The sequence below is a fragment of the Gambusia affinis genome, linkage group LG23 (assembly GCF_019740435.1).
Source record: "Gambusia affinis linkage group LG23, SWU_Gaff_1.0, whole genome shotgun sequence".
NCBI lineage: Eukaryota > Metazoa > Chordata > Actinopteri > Cyprinodontiformes > Poeciliidae > Gambusia > Gambusia affinis.
The window spans coordinates 15,285,040-15,303,269 of NC_057890.1; the positions used below are offsets into that span (position 1 = coordinate 15,285,040).

At 37.0% G+C, this 18,230-nt stretch overlaps 1 long non-coding RNA gene across 1 annotated transcript in view; it reads right to left on the reverse strand.

Annotated features, from left to right (window-relative positions):
- Window positions 1-18,230, reverse strand: part of LOC122826605 — a 35,947-nt gene that overhangs the window by 14,794 nt on the left and 2,923 nt on the right. The window contains exons 2-3 of the long non-coding RNA XR_006369829.1: window positions 16,867-17,035; window positions 3,914-4,161 (exon numbers count right to left, since the gene is read on the reverse strand). This is a non-coding gene — a long non-coding RNA (uncharacterized LOC122826605). The remainder of the gene's footprint in view (window positions 1-3,913; window positions 4,162-16,866; window positions 17,036-18,230) is intronic.

Consider the following 18,230-nt stretch of genomic DNA (forward strand, 5'->3'; position numbering starts at 1 on the left):
CCCGCTCTGTTAGTCACACTTTCTGCAGCCAGCATTGACTCATTCTCAACGTATTTAACCTAGACTTGAACTAAAGCAGAATTAGTCCCAGAAGACTCCCGCTGCTGAACCTTTGTCTCCCATTAAAATATCTGTCTCTCCTCTCACCCTCTTTATATCTTTTGTGTCTCTTTCTTCCTCCATGTTTGTGAGGCAACGCCGGCCGTGTCATTGCCACACTGGACTCTATGAGCTGGGTCATGCAGGGGTTTCCCCCCTGAGAGCTCGACTTTTACGCCTGAGCTAAATCAAGAGTCATAAGCTACCTCACACTCCCATCCAATCTTTAAACCTCAGCTCAGGCTGTTGCACTCTGATGCCCTGTGACAACCTGCAGAGGGCCAGTGCTGACACCCCTCAGGGGTCAGCCTGGATCCACTTTACCAAACACACACAAGAAACCTCTCCTGGTTTGCTGCACCGATGAGAAAATGAAAATGATTATATTAAAGAATTACTTTACTGAGAATACTTTTTACTTTTGGCATTTTTGTTGTCATTTCTGTAAACATAATAATTAAAAGAATCAGGACTATTTTCTTTATGAAACTCATCCAAGGAATCCTCACAGGGGTTCGATTAATTCATTGATGTAGAGCTTTAATTTCATGTTGATAGTTCAGATCAGATTAAAACTGGTAATAACTCTTCTGCGAAGAAGTAATGCATTATTAACAGTCCTATGAAACTGGTAGAAAAGAACCTTTTTGTTAAGATCATTTTCAAAAGTTTTTGTTCATCTTTACTTAAGAAAAATTTCAATCTTGACGGGATATTGTATATCACATCAAATATATATCATATATTTGATGTGATATTGTATATCATATCAAAACATTACAGATTTTACTCAAAGGTAAATAAAAAATGAAATAACCATACACTCTCAACAGAATATACAAATTAGTGTTAAAAACATGGCCATACAAGCAATAACTGTGAAATTTTATGAAGTGACACTCTTAAATCTAAAACCCTTAAACCTAAAACAACCTCTCTTTTAGAGCATCTTTACATTTACCTTAATAATGTTAAATTTTATTGTGACTTTTAGTGCAGTGGGTGCTGTGAAAGATCTAAAACTAGACAAAGAGTATGTTGACCAAAAAGAAAAGTACAGAACCCACATGAGAAAAGTGATATTGATTGAAATTCTCTTACTTGATGAAGAATGTTGTTATTACTCCTGAATAATCTGGCTGATTCAGATTTAGACGTAAAACCTCCCCAAAAAAATAGAAAGGTCCATCTGCCTTCTGTTACAGCACCTGTGATTATTCTGCATTGATTATTCTGCAGAAAAAGAAATTTCCTGAATCTGATATAATAAGACGTCTAAATCTAGCTCTGCCTACAAATAAAATACATTCTTGATGTAGTATGTGTTTAAAGATGCAGTGTGTTTAATTTACTGACACTAGTGGCCAAAACTATAAATTACATTCCTCCACAAAAATGTTTCTCACCCCATTCTCCTTTTATAGGCATGTTTAGAAACTAGATATTCAGTAAAGCAAAATTGGGAAATAAAAACAATTTTTTCATTAAACAGCATAAACGGAAACGTTTTTCCTTTGCTTTCTGGTTCTGTTCAAAAGGAGCTTTAGCACAACTAAAACGTCATTTTAGCCTTTCCTTGCCAAAAAGAGCGTCATATCCCATTTATTTTCCCTGAAGCCTGCATTAAAAAGTCATCTTTTATCACTTTACATCTCGAAAAGCATTTACAGCATTAGGGGACAGGTGAATTTTATGGTCAATACCGCTATCACAAACTTGGCCCACCTCCCAAAAACCTGCTGCACCCCAATAAATGATCTGATCCCTAAGTCAGCTCCACTAAACGCTGTGGAAAACACGAGCGGGTCGACTCGGACCTGTCAGGAAGTGCTGTGAAGAATGTTACTGAAAGCGAAGGCTGTGAATTGATTGCCCTCTGGCTGCTGCCAAAAGGCGCTCAGTGTGCCATCCTGTGTTGAGTATGTGTGTGTGCGTCAACCTGTCATGCCCCCTGTATGTGGAGATATTGGGGGACATGGCTAATTAAATGGAGTAAAAGCTGTTGAAAGGGGCTGGACATTGCCAGCACGAGAGGACTTGACACCCATGTGTTTCGAGAGGCAGAGAGGGCAAGCATGACGGAAGGAGGAGGCCTATGTTACCGCACCCCGCCTGGCTGCAAGAGCTCAGTCATGGGGCAAAGACCCTTTGGGAGGAGGAACCGACGGTAAACTATAATGTAGAAGGCTGGTGTTCGCATTAACTGCAATTCCAGACCCTTTTTGGAGCAGTCTTCTCTATATTTGCCCTATCCAGCACAGAACTTTAAACCCCAACACCCTATCCTGCTGTGACACACACACACATTCCAGGAGGAGGAGATGGGAGTGTGTCAATTGGGAAACAACGGCTGTTAGTTACAGAAAATGCATTACGGCGTGGGCCCCGGCAAAAGAGCGAAGGAGAGGAAGTGGTGAGATTACGCATGGGTCTGTGCGAGAAGAACACGGGGAGATTTCCTCCCCCTCTCTGCCGTAAACTGCCCAGATTTACAAGGACTCCGGGGATGGGGATATCTCATCCTCGTCCCATCAAACTTTGACAGCTCCTGATTTAAAAATAATCCTAAATCAGCGTGTTACGGATGTCAGTGGGATATAAGGAGGTCAGAGGAGAAAAGGCATCCCTATTACTGTCTTAACGACCTTTCCAGTGTTAACACTGGTAATGTGAACTTCAATTTAATACTTTACATATGAGCAACAAAGGTGTTTGAAATTTATTTGGGAAGAAAATTAATTTGCAGACTAAGTTTTAACATCCTTGTTATTATGTTTTACTTATTTTCTTTCTCCTTACCTATCATAAACAAACTCGTAAATTTTTGACACAGTAAAGCACTTAAAATAAAATCATGCATTCCTTTAGTGTATATTGAGCACGTTTTTTTAAAATAATACAGGTGTTTTGGGACTTTTATTTAGTGATTTGTGTTGTCCATCACCAACCAACCCCTGTTTGGTGATGGCAGATACTGGCTTTTTCCAAAAGGTTTATTGCGGTTTAAAAGGAGAGTTCTGATTTTAATATCAGGCCAATAGCTCACTTCCATACATATGAGAACCTGGGAGAAACCAGCTTTAATGGCAGAAGTCTTAGTTAAGCAGGAGAAGAACTAAAGTTCTGGAGGAACAAGTCAGACAAAAATGATCCCGTTTTATTAATGCCATACAGTCAGAGTTCTGTGATTAAAGTCAGAACTCTTTTTTCCAGCGGCCCTCATCTTTCTCTGTAGTAACTGTAAATTGGACTGCACATTATTGGATCAGAATTTAACTATATGATTAGAATATAGTTGACCAGTTCTTGACAAGACAGCTTGTTAATTGTCAGTATGAAAATGGAAGTTAGAAGCTCATAAAAGTGGAATTTTACAATATGAGCTTTTGAAAAAATAAAAATATCCTGCAAGCAAGTCCAGTCCAACATATAAGGAATTTCATAATTACTGACAATATTTTAAATAGTCTTCCTCAATAGATTGAGCATCTTTGAATTTTTGTGTTTCTCATCCTAAATAAGGGAACAATATATTTTAATCTTGACAGCGTGACTAAAAGTAACAAAGTTATATTAGCTTGAAAAGGTTGCTATGCGCTGCTTCCAATAGTACCAAAAAGCGTTCCTCCTTCAGCTGCATCAAGATGCTTGCTGAATACTCTCCCCTCATCTGGTGAAGATATTTCTCCCTTCATTCCTCACAGCAGTAAATAACAGTAAATAACTGTCTTCATTCTGCCTTGTTCCAGCTACTGCTCCGCTGACGTATGTTTTTTTATTGTACCGGCATCACTCTAAACCGGATCTTGCTCACCTGCTTCTCCTGTGATCACGGCAGGCCTCTGAAGACCCCTTGAACAGAAACAGGAAGCACTTCATAGCTCGGGTCACGACCCCTCTCACTCAGTCCCATGAGTCAAGGCAGGGCCCACCCCGGCGAAACACGGGAAAGTTCCGGTCCCATCAACAAGGTGTGGAAGGATATTCACGGGGGGAGGAGGTGTGCAGGGCTTCACTCTGTCTATCGGAGCATGCGGGAGTCAGACAGAGAGAGGCGCACATCTGCGGAGTGGAAGCCATGTAATGGTATTATACACAGGGCCCAGAGAGGCACATCTAAATGCAACTACAGCTGTATCCAGAACAAAACTGGACATCTGATTTAAGACAGTTAAACAGTTTGGAACTGCATGCAACATAGATGCCTGTAGTAAAACAATATTTCACAACCTTTTTAAAATAGATTTTATCTTCATTTAGGTGTCTACCTTCAGCAGTAATTGGGCTAGAGGTGGGGTACGACTGCAGGCTATTGGCCCATAGTAGGGACTCTAAGCATAACATGAATTCTAAAGGTAAATACTAGAAAAATGCTCATAATTTCACTTATAAGTGAAGATTTGAGATTTAATACACTTTGCATTGTTTGATGTTCTGAGCTCTGAAGGAACTGCATTTTCTTAAAGTAAACTAAGAGCAGATTATAAAAAAAAAAATACTTTAAACATAAACTGAAAGGAATTGTATTTATTTGCCAAATGTTTTAAAAACATATGTTTCTGCTGGACAAAATTAGGTAAACCACACAAAACAAAATTACTGTATTAGCGACAATTACTGTGCTGTTTGTTTAAACAGTTCCATGTACATAATAACAATTAATGTTATTTACATTGTGTTTGTTGATTGTTTGTGCTTGTCTATCCTGCTATGAGTAGTGAGTGAATATTCAATTACATTCTTGATCCAATTAAATATAAGCTTTTTTCAACTTGTTGGGTCAAATGTCATGTCAACTCTTTATGTGTCAATTTAGTATAAGGTACCCAGGAACGGTACTGACTCATTGATTTTGAAAATTTAGAAAATTCATCAACTTCTGACCATTAATGTATTCCAATGGAATACATGATAAATGCACAAAAGAGAGGAAATATTAAACAAGAAATGCTAAAAGGTAGAAACTAGGCTGAACATGCCAGGGGAACTAAGGGTATAATGCATGATGCAAGTAACCATCCAATGATATGAACTCCTTTTCTTATTTCAGTACACATGCTGAAAGGTGTTCAAGGAACATCATCCTAGTCATCAGTTTAGATTTTCTTTAAGAGTTGCAATTGAGTTCTGTCCGTTTGTATTTTCTTATTTTATTCCCAACTGTTAAAGCAGTTATGCCTTATTTTACAATATGCTTCATTTTCTTCTTTAAAATTTTTCAATTTGTATTCTGAACCACAAAGCCCCCATAACACAGGCTCCAACATGATGATGCAGCTAATTAAACACGATCTCTATTAGTGGATGTCCTGAGCATATTCCCCAGCATGCCATTTTGCATTTCTAATGGTACATGACTTGGACATTTTGCCTTCATTTTACGCATATTAAAATGAAGTGAAGACCAAATATCCTGTGTGTGTCCCCTCATGCTACATGACATGCTTGGACTTGTCTGGACTTGTCTGAGAAAACAATCACACCATTACACAACTTTTAAGTTCCTGGTTGTTGTTTTTTTGTCTTAATTCTTGGGTGCGACAGATTTTTTATGTTAATGGTGGAATATTAGGGGTGTACATTGGACGAGAAACTGACATCAACAGGCATAACAAAGCTACTCTTTTTTTCCCTTACAATATACGTTTCTCAGAAACCCTCTGACATTATCTCCTTTCTCCTGCTGGCAACTTTTCAGATAATCTTTACTTAATGGGCTCTTCTCTGTGGAGGAATTATGCAGTCATCTTTCTCTAACTGCAGCCAGGTTTATTATAATGTGCCTGAACAATGTGTGAAATCAGTACTTCGCAGTAGGGCAGTTTAACTCATAATAGGAGTCAAGTCTCTTTAAAAATGTTGGCTCCAGTTATCATAATGTTTCCAGTTAAGATTGACCTAATAAATAATTTAACATCAACAGTAAAACCCACAACTACATGCTGTTCCACACATGCTGTTCAGGTGATAAACCTAAATAAATTACCTCCAAGTTCTTCCATTTCTCTGAACATGATTAAAATGTCTCATGACCCAGCTGACAAACCTGGAATCTGAAATCTAAAATATAAAATGTCCATCTGTGTGCACAGAATCTCCAATGTAAACACGTTCCTCTATGTTTGGATACACTTAAAGTTAAATATAGTTTGCTTTGTTATCTAGGGTACCACAGAAAAAAAAAATGCACATTTCACTTTTCAGATTTTTTTCTTGTAAAAAAAAGGAAAAACTGTATAATTTTCCTCCCACTTTCCAGTTATGGGGAAGTTTGTATTTGTATATCTCGTGACATAACAATGAGGCACATGGATGCTCTGTAGTTGTTACTTGACAAATTGTGAAAATGTTAAAGAGATGTGAAAGCAAACCAGCACAACAAATGAGAACACTGGCACTTTTGGCAAGAATGCAGCCCCGTATAGGCCCACATTCCAAATTTTATTTATAGATTAAATGTTTTCTAACTCAATTTGTGTTTAAAATCATTTATGGTTTCTGAATCATTCAGTCCAGATGGTTTATTCTATATATTGAAGTGGCTGTTTTTGTCTTATAATCCCCAAAAATAAAAACGTCAATTCTCCCTTTTGTTCATTCACAAACAGAACATAGGTTATTTGAATCTCACACTGTTTTAAAGAATATCGGGATAAATGAAGATCAATCCAGCTCAGGTCTTAACAATCTAAGCATCTGTAATTTTGACTAGAGATGATCAAATATCATCCAGATTTCTTTGATTAGATTGATATAACCCCTTAATGGTGCAGAATAGCTTTCACTGATATCAGTGTTATTAACCTCCAGTGGGTCATATTCTTTTTACAGTGCTTAAACTCTAGCAACAGAGAGTTGCACAATAAATAGGTTTCCTAAAACGTATTTATTTTGCATGATGGAATGGTACCCTGAGTAGTGAATTATGTCATCCATGTTAAAAAACTTTTTTCACTGAGATAATGCTTGTTTTCAGCATTTTTTTAAAGTAGTTTCTTTGGGATTTTTAAGACATCTTGTTGATTTTCACATCTTGAACCACCTATTGCATAATCATATCATGTATCCACTTTAGGAATCATCTTTTTAACAAATGAGCTGGCCTTTCTCCAGCTAAATTTATGCCTTGCCAGTTCTGGTATCTGTGCTTTTGCCAGCTGTTTTCTTTCCTGAAGTAAATCTCTATAAATCAATGGGAGTTAATCTGCTGAGAAGATTGTGTGCTTACCCCGGCTATGGGTGCACTCCTTCTCCATTGGTTACAGAACATCCATCAAGCACTCAATGAAGGCTCCAAGGAGCAGAGACACCCCCAGTCCCCTTATAACCCCATCAGCCCACCAACCCCCAATGTCACCTCTCACTTTTTCATATTCTTCTTCTGATAACTGGATTATGAAAGATGAATTGTTCTTGAGAGATAAAAAGTAATTGCCTCATGATTTGGATCAGTTATATATTTGTTGAGTCTCACACTCTTGAGATGCTTCATCTTTATCTTGGTGTCCTTTTGGCCTCATCGCAAAACATTTCCTCCTGCAGCACTGTCTCTTGGGCAGCAGTGTCTCACTGCATTGGAAAGTTGATCTGATTCCCCCGTCATTCATCATGTAACTTTAACTCTGAGGGGCACAGTGCAGCGAAGGGAAATCTTTGCAGTGACATAAAGCCAGGGCTGTATGGGTGCAAATCACCTTCATACTCTATTTGCAGAAAGAAGAATGTCAGAGTGCTGCCATAATGGTTGTAGTAGTACACAATCCAAACTTGCACACTGTCTTATTGTTTTATTAAAATGTTGAAAGGGTGCTTCTAAGCATTTTTGGAGGTGTTTCACAAACTGAAATATATCAAACCACTCTATGTGAACTCTAAGTGACCCGATCAGGTTAACCCAAATTATCCTACAGCTCCAAACAACACCCAAATTATTTGTAGAAGCAGTCTGGATGCCTCATTGTTGAATTGTATCCACATGTAGGCACTGATATAGTAGGAACACCTGAAGTTGATGACTTGGAACTGGCTTTGACACATATTTGTGGTCATTGTCCTGTTACAATACCCAATAATGTTCAAATTTATATAGTCTTGTACAAACTATCTCCTCAAATGAAATAAAATTGATCTAGAAGTTCAGGAATCTACAAAACAAGCTGATCATTCAGTTGAAAATGACTGTGACTATACTGAAGCAAGCTCTTTATGCTCTGAAATGCACTATGTGCACAAACCTGTGCAAATAAATGTTGTTTTTAAAAACCACTGTAGTTGTTTGATGTTTAATCATTCCATACTTGGATAAAGAACAGCCTAAAAACATTTTTTTAATCATTGAGATCTAAAAACATTATATTTGTGTCGATAAAGAGTGTAGTTAATATAAATATTGTATGTAAATGTAAATTATGAAGAAACATCATCATTATACATTATACAGCAGGGAGGGGGGGGTTGGGTGCGCGCGTTGTGAGCTGGCGCATGACTCAAACCTCGGCATCCGGTGTACGATTTTCAAAATAAAAGCTCCTCCATACTCTATACATAGAGCTGACATATTTAATTATTTCTTGCGTGGCCCGGTACCAATTGGTGGTTGGGGACCACTGAGCTATAGGACCTAAAAATATGTTGTGATGCTGTACAATTTAGTAGTTTTCCATGCTCAGTCACAGTGGAAAGGTAGCATTATTTCCAATATAAAAAACATAATTTGTTTAAGCAATGTAATCATAGATTGTAGCAACAGGTGCAAGAAAACTGGATATTGTTGAATGAACAATAAAGTATACTTCCAGCTGAAATCAAATGCCAATAAAGGATGACAGTTTTTGATGTTTATATACATTGTTCAACCAAATACATTTTGACTTTCTGTAATTATTAAATTAAACTTGGGAGTATTTATGTAAATATAAGGTTAAATATAGACATAGATTACATATAATCCTAAGCAGAATCAGTGAAACTGTAAACCAGTAGGAAATGAGTTATGAAGGGATCAGTGGTTTGGATTTCATGCATGCCAGTAACAGCCGTAGGCCTGCAAGTGATTCACGTAAGTCAGACAGCTCACACTTTATTACAAATTATAATTGGAATTTGGCAACTATGCTCTGAGCTCATCACTACTTGCTGTTACGCTTTCATTTAGAAACTGGGACTCATGAGGAAAGTGAATTTCCTTTGAGAAAAGTAGTTTCTCAAAGGAAGGTGGATGATGGGATTGTGCCAGACTGGAAACAAGCGACAAGCAGCAGCAAATAAATGCCTGAAGGAGAGAGAAACAAAATGCATCTGGCTGGTGTGCAAAGAAAGGGAATTGTATCTGTACTTCTTTGCATGAAATTACAGGCAGTCGTTGCATCATTACACAATAGATAGTTATACATTTACATTGATTCTGTGGTTGTGAATGGATTGATTTTTTTTGACTAATTAGTATTAGTTTTATTGACTTATTTTGGTCCAAGCCAAGGATAGCTATAATCAATAAAATAAAGTAAATTAGATACATTAACGACAGCAAATAATCCAGAAGCAAAAGACTTTGTTACTTAAGCTGGCTTCATAATTAAAAAATAAAGCATATGGAATATGTCCAGATGGGTTTTTGTGTGTTCTATTGCTCTACAAGCACCACTTCTATTTTTTAGGAGTAAATACATAACTGTTTTACATAAATATGTCTTATTTACCAGATATGAACTTTACTTCACAATAAAGCAACTTATGCAAGAAAATAACACAACATATACCATAAATTCTTTCAACATCTAACCGCTGACACGCATCCAAGAAAAAAATATTTTGCCTTATTACTTCCCAGATCTTGACAGCTCTTCACTGTCATGCACTATCTCTTCTAGGCTGTCAGAAAGTTTAGTATGTAACTTTTCTGACAGCAGTGACAAGCAGTCGGTCTAAAATCTTGCTTCTTTCTCTTTTAATAGAGAAAATTATATTCATTCTCCAGTGATGACTATTTATTCTACAATACTCTAAGTCCAGTAGGTCTTAAAGTTATTTTAAACAGTGAAAATTAGCAATCTTAGCTTGATCAAGTCTTCTCAGAGTATTCTAGCTTAGTCTGTTTTAGAGTATGGGAAAATAAATACACAAATAAGAGATTTATTGTAAAAATTACTATAGGTTTGTTATAAGAAAAGAAAATGATATTATTATCACTGAAATGTTAGTATTTTTAAGTCTATATAGTGAGATTGTGTGCAGTCAGCATCTTACCTGGATGAGGTATCTCTCAAATGCTTGGATAAAGAATAAGTTCAGATCACACATTTAATTACAGCACAATAAAGTGCAGAGCAATCATCTATCTAAACTCAAAAGTTTGCAGTTTGTGGATTCACATATTGGTATATTTTTCTGTGGAATGTAACTCTGAATTATTAATGGAAAATTCACCTATTTGCTGATTTTTTTCTAAGTATATCTAAAATATTCAAACAAAAATGTAGCTTGGGAAGCTGAGATACTTAGCATGGTGCTACTTGACATGCTATGGACCTTACCACAGGGGCCGCCTTTCATTGGCTGATGCCCATTCTACGTATGAACGCGGCTACCATGTGCGTGGCCGTCTAACAAACTCACGCTTCCCGTTAGCTGAGTACAGCATAATGGTAGTACTGATACAACTTCTACACCTTGAAGCCTGTCTGCTACACAATCTTACGTTAGCTAAACAGATCAATATGCAACGTGTACTGTATCTGACATACACTAAGGATTTTATTTTAGCAGAAAAGGCTTTGGACTAAACTGTTACTTGTGTTAGCCACGCTAGCACCAAGTACAGCTAGTCAATCAACCATCACTGGTTTCAGGGAAGCGCTGATTAATAATCAAGAAATAAATATCAAGCCTTTTCTGAGAAGGAAAAGTTTTCTGTTTGTATTGGTATGTCAGTCTGAATGAATTATGCTTATGGTGGGACTACGGGTCTAAGTAAGCATATTTTAATATATCAACTGATTTCATGTTGTTGGGATTTGTACACATGCCGTAAGCTTTGAATGTTCCTGGGGAGATCTCTGCTGTAACTCTGCTACCAAGTCGAGCCTCTTTTCTTATTCAAATCACTACCTCTCCCCTGAGCCAGGAGGCTGTTTGTGAAAGCAGGTCTGTGGGGACCACATAGGGAGAAGGAATCAAGAAAAACATGTCCGACAGACACAACCAACAACCGCTGCTGTCGCCTTTCATCTTCCTCAGTACAGGTCAGAAAGAGTAGGTGCACTGTTAGCCTTTGCTGTATTTTCTACAGCTAAATACCGCAAAATGCCCAGTAAAACTAACATAAAACATCTTTACAATTAGTTACTGTAATTTGCATTGCATTATGGGTAAAGGACATAGTATTACAGTAACTTACTGTATGTTTTGAAGTTGCAGTAATTTACTGTTTACACATTGCAGTAGTGGTACTGTATTTATAATATCTTGCACTGTTAGCCTTTACTGTATTTTTTACAGCTAAATACATAAAATGCCCAGTAAACTAACATAAAACATCTTTACAATTAGTTACTGTAATTTGCATTGCATTATGGGTATAGTACATAGCATTACAGTAACTTACTGTATGTTTTGAAGTTGTAATTTACTGTTTACACATTGCAGTAGTGGTACTGCACTTATAATGTCTTTGCGCTGGCCATGTAAGAATTCTATTTGATTTCCAACGGTCATCATAGATGTTTCATCGTGGTTCCCTGTTTCTGTATTTTTACTCCTTTAGTGGTTAACATATTTTAAGGCAGAAAGAGAGCATGTACTTTTGTTTTTTTCACATCCTAGCTAACATTAATATGCAGTTTATCTAGCTACGTCATCAAGGGTGGCTTCGCTTCCAACGTTTTTCTGATGACGTTTGTTTTAAACTCCGAAGCTTTTTCCGTCCAAGTGCAAGTGCAGCTCTGTCGCTGTGGGCTCACACTGCTTCAGCTCTTCGCAAGACAGGTAAAAAAACACTTAGAAAACTGTTTGAAGCCAATGTATATTTTAGATGGAGCTAACGTAACTTATAGCATCATGCTATAATGCTATAACTTAGCATGAGGTGAAAGATAGAAAAATATGATGGTGTTATTGTTTGAGCTGGTTCTGAATTAACGTTAGCTAAGGTGCTAATTTTACCGAAGGTTTTAGCTTGGCTTTTGCCGCTAAATCTTCCTCGAGCGACTAGCTTTGGGTTGAGATAAGCTCAGTGATGAGTGTCTGTTAGCATTGTTGTTACATCCTTTGTCGAACAATATAACGTTAACTGATAATTGATCCCCCCGCCCCCTTTTTTAAAAAAATACATCTAATAACTGTTCATTTGTTTAAGCCATGACCTTGCAAATGTTAAGAGTGCAGATTAGCTAGGTCAACAAGGATGAATTCTAACGTTGTTCTTTTTTTTCTTTTTGTCAGATGACTTTTTTTAACTCCCAAGCTTTTTCCCTCCAAGTGGCTGTGCAGTTTTGTCCTGCTGAGTGCTAACATAGTTTCAACTCTTGAAAAGACAAGACAACAGGTAAAAAGACAGCTCTTCAAACATATTTGAAGCCACAAAATAATCTGGAAATGTAGAGGAGCAGCTAACCTAATCTATAACTTTGAGCTTGCTACAGCTAGTTAGCCTGCTAAAGTACCATTACATCTCCAACATAGTGTATAAGAGTCTGTAAATGAGGACAAAGGTGGAAAACATTCAAGTGGTTTCTGTTATTTTTTGAGTTGGTTCAGCCACAGTGGCAGGTGGACAAAAAAGTTAATTTCCAACCCTGGTTCCATATAAGGACTGTTCACCTGTTTAAACCATGCTCTTGCAAAGTTAAGTCAGTACTAACAGGTGCAACTATGTACAGGTGTAAATTCTGCAGCATTTGTACTTCAGAATTTAGAGAATTTTGTCATGTGAAGAAACATCAACACACAGCTAATTATCGGTTTCAGGAATAGAGCAATGTCCTACTTCCGTCAGAGAAAAATAAAACATTTAGAAGAAAAAGAGGACTCAATCTTCATCTTGGTTGATGTAATTTTATATCGACTCTTAACTTAAAACACACATCTTAAATCAGAATTGTTCAATTAATTTGTTAAAGGGATCAATTCACCCAAATTACAAACATTTTGTTAACCCATATTGTACTTAGCCATTCAGATACTGTATTTGTGGAATGTAATGCTTTAAAAATTCATTTAGCCTCACAACTGTCATTCACATCCGCTGTTTCAGAGTGGTAGCAGGATGTAGGGGTAAAGTCTAGTCTAGTCTCCGGGTGAGGTTCTCAAAACCTGTTGTAATCTGGGTGAACTGGCCCTTTAAATATAAATTACTACCAGTAATTCATATTTAAGAGTTTTCCTTTTATGTTTCAAAGGTATCTTCCACCAAGATGTCTGTTGAGATGGAAATGACCTTACCTACAACACCAAGGGTAATCATGCTTGGTAAGAGGAATATTTTCTATCACTATAATTTTTTGTAGCAATGTATGTAATAGTTATGGTAGTCTGTACTTTTACTCACTAGCGTTAGCCTGACAAGGGTTTGTCTATTTTAGGAAATAGCTTGATGTCTGCAACCCGGTGGATGGTCAGTATGGAGGAGAAGGTATTTTTCAAGCCTGAGCAACTACATGACTTTGCCAGCGTCCTTGCTGTCTTTTTTAGGTCATATTATGACTTCAATCTGGAGTATCAGGAGTCAGCATCCACCACACTGGAGATGATACAACAGTAAGTACTCTACACCAAACCATTTATGAATTAAATTTAATGACAGTTTGACTGATGATGAAGAACCATAGCTGATTGCTGTATTGTATGTCTTCATTTTAAAAATACAATTAATATATTTTATTTCTGTTAAAAGATTTTTGTGAGGATCAATCCAGATGTTGGTACCAAATGCACAGCCAAAGTCAGTACACGCCGCAAGACGGTAAGTCTTGTCAAGAGGAAAGTAGTCAGTGTCAACTCCCGGATCAACACCTTCCTCAAACGACTCGCTGAATTTGAATGGAGGACTTCCAACTAGGTAAGCATTTTACCAAATGTTTATTATTTTATTGTCTTTTCCTCCTATCTTGCATGTTCTGACTTTACTTTAGGCTTTTTAAGATGATTTTAATGATTATTTATAAATGGCCTGTGATTCATACACAATAGCCTTTAGACTAGCCTGCATCTTTTCTGTGTCCGTGGTAAAAAGTGGATGTCGCTGCATCTCTTACTAAATCACAGAAATGTATGTGTGTAGTCGTTTAAGTGAGGTGTTTTTTTTATATTATGCAGTTTTCAGTTTATTAGTCACACCTTTGTAGTAATCCGTCAACACCAACAAAATGACTGAAAAGATTGTTATGACATGTTGTATTTCATCGTCTCCTTGGGAACATTTGCAGGGTCTCAATACAGTACGCAATCGTTTGAATTAGTGAAGACTGACTGACTGCTTTTGCCATAAACAATCCAAAAACCTGAAGTGAAGCCAGTCCTGCTCATTCTTTATGCAGCTTCTATTATCACTTCAGTGTAATTGATTTTTAAAAAAAAGAAATTATCAACGTAATGCTGCTTTATGCCAATGATTTTATGCATTTGGACATTGTCATTTCAGCTTAATTTGTCAGCCTTCCTGTCGATTTGAAAATGTAGATAACTTCCTGACCATCTCATGACGTCCCACATTGTCTATCTTATTCTTTACAGTTCAGCTTCCACAAGATGGATCTCACTGATTTTGTTTGACGAATGGAATAAAAGTTCTTCTGATGTAGGAAATGCATCTGATATAACAATATTTATTGATATGAATGCCTACCATATAGTACATTATCGACTTGCACTGTTATTGTGATGTATTGTGTAACAGAGCACATTTAAGCTACTGTTTTCTGACAATGCAGCCTCTGCTGGTTTTTAAATGAAGTATATTCTATATATTTTTAAAAGTCAGTCTTTAATAGTTTATGGCTAGTACTTGATGCACACATGTTCATGTTGCTACATACATGTGCCATAAAAATATTGACATGACCTGTAGTGTGTTCTATGGTTTTGTTGTTTTATAGCGCATTATATTGTATTGTGACATTGTTCTTTATGACGAATATATAAATGGATTTTATTTCAACAAATCTGCTGAAAATAAATACCTGTTTTTATTCACAGTACTTGGACTAAAATTTCTTTTGTGAAACTTTTCGGTTTATGGTAAAATATTCTTGTATTAAAAATGTAAACTTTAATTTACAGTAAAACTGACATTATGTTGTGAAACAAGTTTACAGTAGACCAGCTTTACTATAAAATACATTTACAGTTTTATGCTATAAACTACATTTACAGTAAAGCAGTTATAACTGCAAAGCACACTCACAGTAAAAATTAACTGTGAAATATCATGACAGTAAAGGTACTGTGGAATGGTAATTAGTACCTTACTGGCAACACTGTTGCCAGTAAGGTACTGTAGAATGTCAATTATAGTAACTTACTGGCAACAGTGTTGCCAGTATGTTGCCAGTAAGTTACTGTTGAATGGTGATTACAGTAACTTACTGGCAACACTGTTGCCAGTAAGTCGCCAGTAAGTTACTGTAGAATGGTGATTACAGTACCTTACTGGCAACACTGTTGCCAGTAAGGTACTGTAGAATGGTAATTACAGTACCTTGCTGGCAACTTACTGGCAACACTGTTGCCAGTAAGTTACTGTAATTACCATTCTACAGTAACTTACTGGCAACACTGTTGCCAGTAAGTTACTGTAATTACCATTCTACAGTAACTTACTGGCAACAGTGTTGCCAGTAAGTTATTGTAAAAATACAATAAAAAGTCTAACAGTGTGGAGCAACAAGATCTGCTCTGGAAAGAGCATGTTGTTAATTATTGAATTCTACGCTATGAATATAGTGATGGGAGTGCTCTGTTTTGCTAAGAGGTACCGCATGAGTAAGCAGGTCAGTTCTAGACAGCAGAGCAGAGGGAAAATAAGGGGAATCACCAGTTTGAGATGAGACAATTCCTCTCTATTGTTCATCATCCTTATTTCCTTTCATTTGAGAGCCGTGAAGAAATGACTCAGAACTCAAACACGACCCCTAAAGGAAGTCACTCACAAAGAATGTCCAAATGAGCAAAAGGCTCTCTGTCATCGGTGCTGCTCTTATAAAATAACATCTAAAATCCCCCAAAGTGGCGAACATAGAGATTAAGCTGCCATTTTTTACAGCTGACAGCAGAACCTGGTTTGTGGGAAACTCAAATACAGTCTAAAAGAAGTTTAAAGTTACAGTTTTGTTTGGGTAATCTGACTGGCAAGAGGGTGGTTAAGCCTTAATGAGTGGAGCGCTGCTCTGTGATAGGATTGGGCATGGTGATTAGTTAGGGGAGTCAGAGATGAACCCGGGGCAACAAAGTTTCAGTTCCCTACTGGTGTAAACTGTGGGTGGTGAGGAGATAAAACACAAGGAGCGCTCACAGCATTGTTTATGCTGCTTGTTTGTGGTCTGCATCCATGCAGGAGGGTGTGTGTGTGTGTGTGTCTATTAGGGGGGGGTGCAGTCCTTATGTTTCTGCAATGTAGCATTGCGCTGCTAAAAACTCCCACATTAAGATTGAGATGTTATAACTCAGATTTTGTTTAGTCAATATTTGTGTCTGATACTTCTTTCTGCAGATACTATGCATCTAAATTAATGGTTTGTGGGCCAAAATTAACTAAATGCATCAAAAAACATTTACCTGAAAATACACATCAGGGAAGACGAGTATCTTCTCCCAACTGGGGGTCCAGGACTGAGTATTGGGGGGTCCTGTCCCACCTGTTCGCCTGCCCCAAGCAGCCAGGGTCAGTCACCAAGGAGGTGGTCCTGCTTGGCTCCATCCACACCACGAGCCCACCCTATCAAGGCTAAACAGTGTGAAACAACACATTAACTAGCGGCCTGTCCAAATGTCAGCCAGGACAAGTGCTTGCTTTAAAAACGACCACCACAGATCCATTTGTCTTGCTGTGTGGTCTTCACATAAACTTAAGTTAAGTTTTTTGTTGTTATTGTTGGATTGTTGCTAAAATCTGCAAAAAAGATTCAACTGTCTAACTACACACAATTTGAATAAGTAAGAATTGTGTTGGCTGTCTGGAAGGAGAATGGACCAAAACTTTTTAGGTCTCTAACATCTGCTCAATACAATTCTTCATATGTTTGCACCAAAACTCTTCTTACCTTGCTACTGTTTACTAATCAGCCTAGAAGTTGTTTTATAGTCAACTAAAGGAAAAACATGGCCAACAAGATGGGTTTTTCATAAAATAGTCATGTAAAAGTCAGCAACATTCACATGTTGTTAAGATAGTGGGATGAATATCCAAATAGTATCAAAGATTTAGTGGCATCACAGAGTAACAAACAAGGTGAAGAGGGTGGAATCTTGCAAAATGTTTAAAATCACAAACAGAAAATCCGTCTATGTCCAAAACAGCTTGACGGAAGACTGTCAAGTTGTGAAGAACTAGTATAAAAGATGAGCTGAAAATTAAAAGCTGTTCTCACCAAAAACACATTTAAGAGAAATGTTTTGTTGTAGTTTTGGTGATGTACAAATTAGCAAAACAAGAAAGAAACAGGGTTAAAAAAAAATGGCACCAAAAGCAAAGAATAACACAGGTTATGTTCTATCACCCAAACAGAATGCACAAAATAAATGGCAGTGACAGATGAGTCTGTCAAAGAAAGAAGAACTGGGCCTGGTGTACCATCTATGTAACTAAAACAAAGATAGAAACTAAAGCTGAAAACATTAACCATAGCTGCATTCTATGTAACACCTACCAAAATTAATCCACCGTAAGAGTAACAGTGATATTAAATCATTGTTTTAATATCAATAGCATAATTTCCTACCTTTAGAAAATTAAGAGGAAATTGTTGTCCAAACATTTTACTATGGTATCAGATATAGGTCAGCATTATTCTTTTATAACATAAAAACATAAAGGCATCTTTTTATCCTAATTACATTATTTCTTACATGTCACTCTAGTGCTCAATAACTGAGAGTGGACGGTTTTGCCATTAAGAGTACTGTTTTGAACACATTTGTTA